The sequence below is a fragment of the Propithecus coquereli genome, unplaced genomic scaffold (genome assembly GCF_000956105.1).
Source record: "Propithecus coquereli isolate 6110/MARCELLA unplaced genomic scaffold, Pcoq_1.0 Scaffold13, whole genome shotgun sequence".
Classification (NCBI taxonomy): domain Eukaryota; kingdom Metazoa; phylum Chordata; class Mammalia; order Primates; family Indriidae; genus Propithecus; species Propithecus coquereli.
The window spans coordinates 4,502,004-4,509,101 of record NW_012137191.1 but is presented as its reverse complement, the minus strand read 5'-3'; positions in this window follow the sequence as shown (position 1 = coordinate 4,509,101).

Sequence of the window (7,098 nt, the reverse complement as noted above, 5' to 3'; positions counted from 1 at the left end):
TTATTTGACCCAGGGCTTATTTGGAAGTACATCTCTTAATTTCCAATGACAGAGATTTTCTGGTTATCTTTCTGTTGTTCATTCCTCGTAAAATTGTACTGTAGCAAAAGAATGTACTCCATATGGTTCAGTCATTTGAAAATTCATTGTACATGTTTATCATCCAGTGTATAGTCAATTTCTGTAAATGTTCCATCGATGCTTTAAAAGAATCTAGGTTCTGAGGTTGTTGAGTATACTGTTCTACATATGTCTATTAGGTGAATTTATGAATTCTCTTATTCAAATCTTGCGGAATCCCAGTGACTTTTGTCTTCTCTCCTATAGTTATTAAGCAATCCATGTTTTAAAAAAATCTCTACCTCCTATAGTTCTTTCAATTTCTACTTTGTATATTTTGAAGCCATGTTATGGGGTACATTAAAACATAAAGTTTGTGTCACAACTCTTTTAGGATTTGTCTAGGTTTTCTTTTTTTTTACTGGAAAACCTCAACAAAAACAACAAAACAGAAAGTTGTTATATTTTCCTGGTGAATGGAAACTTTAATCATTATAAAATGCCTTTCTTAATTCCCAATAATGGTTCCTATCTTAATTTTTTTTTCTGAATTTCACATGCCATACCAGCATTTTTTTCATTAGTATTTATATCATGTACTTCTTCCTATCTTTTATTTTCAACCTTTATGCTATCTTATGTTTGAGATATGTCTGTTGTTAACAACATACAACTAAAATTTTTAAAAATACAGTCTGGCAACTTTTTAACTGGATTATTTAATTCATTCATAATTAATGTTATTACTGATATATCTGGATTTAAATCCATATATTTTCTTTGTGCTCTTTTGTCTTATAACTTTTTCTTTTGTCACTTTCATCTCATCTTCCATTGGATTTGTTTTTTGTTATTCTATTATTTTCCTCTACTAGTTTGGATATTATACCTGTTTTATTCCTTTAGTGATTATAGATATTACAATACACATATCTAATTAATATACTTACCTTTTACAGATAATAGAACCTTAGATCACTCATTCCATTTCCCCACCCAGCTCCTACATTTTAATTCCATATCCTTTTTAACCCAGAAGACATTATAAGCATTACCATTTTATAAAGTCAGTTTGCTTATATTTAACCACGTACTTACCACTTTTCCTGCCCATCATTCATCCCTCAACCTTGGACATTCATCTAGAAACCTTTCTCTTCTGTCTGTAGTAGTTTTTGTTTGTTTGTTTTAATGTCCTCTAGTGAGACTCAGTAGTTAGCTGCAAAGGTTCTGTTATTTTAATATACTCCATTGTTGCTCTGGAGAGTTAGCTACTTAGCTATCACTCTGGTCTTTCCTTGGAGAATAGTCTTTCTCTGGCTGCCTTTAAGGTTTTTCTTTTTATTACTGATGTTTTGTATATTCACTATGATGTATCTCAGTGTGGCTTTTAATTTACATTGCTTGAGATTCACTGGACTTCTTAAATCTGTACTGTAGTGTCTTATTAGTTCCAGATAATTCTCCATGTTTTATCTTTCTCACATTTCTTAATTACTATCTGTGTCCTCATCTATAAAATGAAAATAATAACAGTAATCATCACAAATGTAAGTACCTATTGATAAGATATAAACTGCTTAGCACATAGTGCTCAATGATTGATAGCTGCTATCATTATAGCACTTAAAGTGAGTCTTCTCCCAATTTGCCTTACTGTCATAAAGTATTAGAAATATGCAGATAAATTCAGAGATAGGCAGAAATTAAATAATCACTAGTTAAGCAAAGTAGAAAATTAAAGCACTTTCCATGGCCTTGAAACCAAAAAGTTAGGTTAAACACTCTTTTTATAACCTGCAGTAAGCTATTTAAATTCTTCAAGCCCTACAATCCTTATTTGTAAAATGAGGATCAAGAAAGAAAAGAACACAGGAAAGGCGTGACAGCTTATTCTAAGTTTTAAATGGAATTCTACAATGCTTTTAATATTTAAATAAAAGGCAAAGATGAAACTATTAAAATTATTTTGGCAACTTATGTAAAGTCAAAGAGCATTATAATTCCCAATTTTAATACTCTAAACTTTTTTTGAGTGGAAAGGAGTATTTCAGAACTTTCATGAGATTATATTTACCAAATAAATTTGCTAAGGTATGTCTGTTGTATTCACTTAGCATTTTTAAACCTATTACGTATCAGGCACTGATGGTGCCCAAGGTGTAAAGATGAATGCCCTTGAAGAGCTCATAGTAGATGATCCAGATATTTAATCAAATAAATATAATAAAATGTGAGCAATGAGAGAATAGTGATACATACAATAGGCTATGAGAACATAGATTTCACAGAAGACATTTAATGTAAGCAGAGGAGATGGTCCAGCCAATGAAAATAGGAGGTTTAGGTGCATAACATGAAAATTTGCCATACGTGTTTAGCATCCCTAATCTGAAAATCTGAAGTCCAAAATATTTCCAAATTGAAACCTTTTTGAGCATGGACATGACACCCTAAGTGGAAAATTCTATACCTGACCTCATGTGACAGGTCTCAGTCAGAATACAGGTACAGAACAGTTTATTCTGTGATCTCAAGGAAAAAATAAAATCACCTTCAGGCCTGTGTACAAGGTGTATATGAAACATAAATGAATTTCATTTTTAGAGTTGGGTCCCATCCCAAGATATCTCATTACGCATATGCAAACATTACAAAATCCAAAAATATCTGAAATCTGAAAGACTTTTGGTCCCAAGCACTTTGGATAAGGAATATTCAACCTGTACTTGGAAAAGAGCAAACAGAGCTAGAACAAAGGATATGTTCTGTGGAGTAGCGTCAGATGCCACATGAAAGATAATTTGGGGCCAGACTGTGCAAGTCTCTATGTGCTACGTTGAGGGGTTCCGACTTTTACTCCACAGATATTGAGAAGCTACTGAAATGTTCTATCACCTAACAATAGTGACAGAATCAGATTTCTACTTTTTGCAGAATAATGGACACTAGTATACAAGATCGACTGGCTAGAGTGAAAAATCAGAGGCCATCCAGTTAGAAAATTATCACAATATTCAAAATGAGATATAAAGATATAAGCATAAAAACATAGTCATAAAATGTTTTCAATGCATTGGGAGAATGCCCTTTGAACCTAGAATAACTGCTTCTCAGATCTGCTATTGGCTTCAAAATTTACAAATTGCATTCGTATTTGTATAGCATAAAAATTTATTAGATTCCTTTATGGTATTTCATAGAAAAACAAAATTAAAATTAGTTTCTTTTTGAAAATTATATGCAAAAAAATCCATTTTATTACAACCTAAGGGAATTCTAAAGGTTACTTACAGAAAGAATCTTCATTTCCCCTTTTTTAGAAAAAAACACTGGCTAATGGAGAAGGTGGAAACAATGATCAACGAAGATTAAAACACTATTGCAGTAAAAAATTCAGAATCATGACTTAACCAGCTCTAAGAAAATACCAGTAAGGCTTATTGGAAATGGGGGCTTGGCATAAAAGCATAAAGAATTGAGTTCCTACCCTCCTCCACTCTGCACCCCATCCTGCTGCCTGAACACCCTCAGTTAAGCAGTGACCAGCTCTTAGATCTCTACCCTTTTTAAACAACCAAATAGCTCGTTTTGACCCCATGGCTAAATTTCCTCCTGTAACAGGGCTTTTATTTCTACATTGGTAGTTGAGTTGGGTTTTTATAAAGGAAACTTATAACAAAAAAAAAGACAATTTAACATATCTTATATCTTGTAATATTTCCAAAGTCTAAATTTAAATAATTTTGTGGCTATCCTGACTTTTTCCCATACATAAAAATTTTTCTTTACTAAGAGAGGGCCTATGTACACAGGCAGAGTAAATTAACTTCTGCCTCCAAGTTGCTGAGAAAATGAATTGCTTGAGAAGATTAGAGTCATTTTCTTTACTTAGAGGTATTCTTGACAACCCACACTGAAATTACATAAGATTAACTCCATTAACACCATTTCCCATTCTTCAAACTAGTAGCTTTTTAGAAAGCAGCATTTAGACTGAATAGTTTAAAGCATATTTTAAGAGGAGATCTCAAAATGCTTAGAAATGCTAATATAAGTATCATTTGAGGATTTAGAATGGAGTGCTGGGAGGTCAAGTGACATACTGTTGGTCATAGAGTGAGCCATAAGTGAAATGGAAAGATGTTGCTTGTTTTTTTCATTGCCATTTAGTCTGCATATTCTTTTTGCTGGTGCCATTTCAAATCAAATGAAAATTTAAAGGGCATAACATTGGCTAATCCTTCAGTGGCAGAGATATTATTTTATTTTATTTTTGTCTTTCCCATAGTATCTTGTAGAGTACCTTTAATTTAGGGTCATTCAAATATTTGTTGCTTAATATGTCACACATTTAACATGGCTTTGTGGCCTATCAAAAAATATACAAAGCAGAGGGCTTAGAAAAACAAATTAAAACAGTACCGTAAGACATTAAGCTATCTCTAAAACAGAAGCTTTCTGAAATTTGAAAGCAAAATTCACAACTCAAGCACTAAACTTTAAACTAGTTTTATTAGCTGCATAGATCAGTGCTATCAAAAGGTATAATGCATAAATTTCTTTCTCTGGCAATATGTAGGCAAGAGCCACCAGAACAATTATGAACAATGCAATCATAATCCATTAATTCCCTTACCTTTCCCTCTCTGAACTTTAGGTAGTCTTCAATATTTTTAATTGCAAAATTAACAAATATATTCTTGTTTTAAAAGTTCAAACATTTCAGAAAAAAAAAAAGCCCTATTTTTCTACTTCCCTCCATATGCCTCCAACCTCTTTTTCTACCCTTACATCAATGTAAGAAAATTTTGCATTAAGTTATACAGAGCTTCATGCTCTTTTTGGTCTCTTAAAGGTTATTCCTAGGCAGAAAATACAGAGAAACACTGACCTAGGTAGTTCTTAAAGATCCTAATTTGAACAAACTGCTGAATCCCCAGATTCAGAAATAGTTATTTCCATTTACAAAAAGCAAAACAAAACAAAAAAACTCTTAAGTTTGAATTATAATTACTTTATGCAAAGACAGAGTCAGATCAGATCTCAATAGAAAGACATTAACCATTTTATTGTAAAAATTTCATCAGAGAGTAAAGTAATATTAACTATAATAACACTAGCTGAAATTCACTGAGAATTTATAGGTACCAGACAGTGTTCTTAGTGTTTCATAAGATTTTCTAAAATCAAGTCCCTATCAGTAAAATTTTAACATATGGCATGTGATCACCAGTACCTCCATTCATAATAATATCTTGAATTTGTACACGTTTCATAATTTTGTTTGATATAATACTACCCTGGACTGAAAAATAAACACTAACTTCAAATTCTTCAAATCTGAGAATACCACAACAGAGGGAATCAGTGGGTTACTAACGTCATGTACTAAAGCAGTGGTAGAGCCCATATTTGAGTTGAGGGATTTTCAACTGTACCAGTATTCCTTAAAATTTAATCATTCATGTATTGCTGTCATAATTATTGCTATATCTATGCTATTATTTATTTAATACCTCTAAATTGATTCTTTTTAAAATTCAATTTAGTTTTAAAGGAAACTTAATAGCATCACAAAAGTGAGGAACCGGAATTATTTGCTATAAATAAAAGGTAAAATAAATTCAATCAAACAAAGCAATCATATTAAATTCTAGTTATAGATTGTTACCTGCTGATATTTGTGAGCCTGAGGCCTGTACAGTCTGTTAAAAAGGTAAATCAGCAAGTGTTAGTGCCATATGTGAAATAGTGTCAATCAGCTTTCTCCTTTCTTAAACAGAATGATTGGTAACAGGACTGAAAGAGAAATGAAGAAGGAGCAACTTTCTTACTATGCTTTTTCAGTGATATTTAATATTATACCAAGTACCATCTAAAATCACCTACTATGACCTACAGTGATTTTGTATATTATTGTGATACAAATCTGAAAGAATTTTGGGAAATACCCCAAAATGATTGGAGAATTTGCTGAAGGATGTCTTTTATTTCTATTTTGGTCTCAGAGGAATAATAATAATCTCAAAAGGAAAGTTGTTTCTCTCGAGAAATGCCCCAATATGCGTATTAAATCAATGGCAAGTAGTATCAAGTTGGTGGGAATGAAAGTTATTATTAAAAAAAATTGTTTTCAGAAAGCAAACATTGGTAGAGGAAAACAGTACTGAACTAGGAAGAAAAATCAAGTTCAACCATACACTATCTTGTTTGACCTTGAATAGGTCAATAAACCATTCAGATGTTTCTAATCTTCAAAATAAAGGAAAATACTACCTCCACATAGAGTGGGTTTATGGGTTAAGGAGAGAGATACTAGCATATCAGATAATCAATAAATGTTAGTTAAGTCAAAAGTTACACGTGACTTTTCACTTTTTTAAAACTCACAAAAAATCCAGAAGACCTCAATTTGTTTCACCTTACTGATGCTCTGGCACTATTGCTCAGTTTCAAATATGCCCTTGATAATTAAAACTAATCCAAAGCTCATGCTTAGGAAGGCCTGAAATGCTTCAGAAAAACTGTGAAAACCTAGGTGACTTGGTCATCAGTTGGTCCAAAGTACATTCATAAAGTCCTTAAACTGAAAAAAAAATTAACATGGAAAATATCATTGGTATATAAAATAATATTCCACAAGAGTAATATCTAAATACATTTTATGGTAACTTGAAATAAATCAGTGATCCTTTATACATAGCCAAAGTACCTACTAAATAAATAAATAAAGATGTCTAAAATTATAGTGCCATCTACAGACAAAGAAAATAATATCAATGACAGTACATTTAAATAGTTTCACATTTTCTAATTACTACTCAACATTTAAAGAAAACTAGGATTTAACAATTTATAATTCATTTTATAATTATATCTACAGGATATAATGTATCATGTAAAAGAAAGTTAAAGCAGTTTTTCCAAGTTTTTTTTACTATCCAATAGAGTATCATGTCATTCCCAATAAACATTACAACCATGAAGTTAATTTTTTAAAAAATCAATAATACTACAATATCCAATTTTTGCATG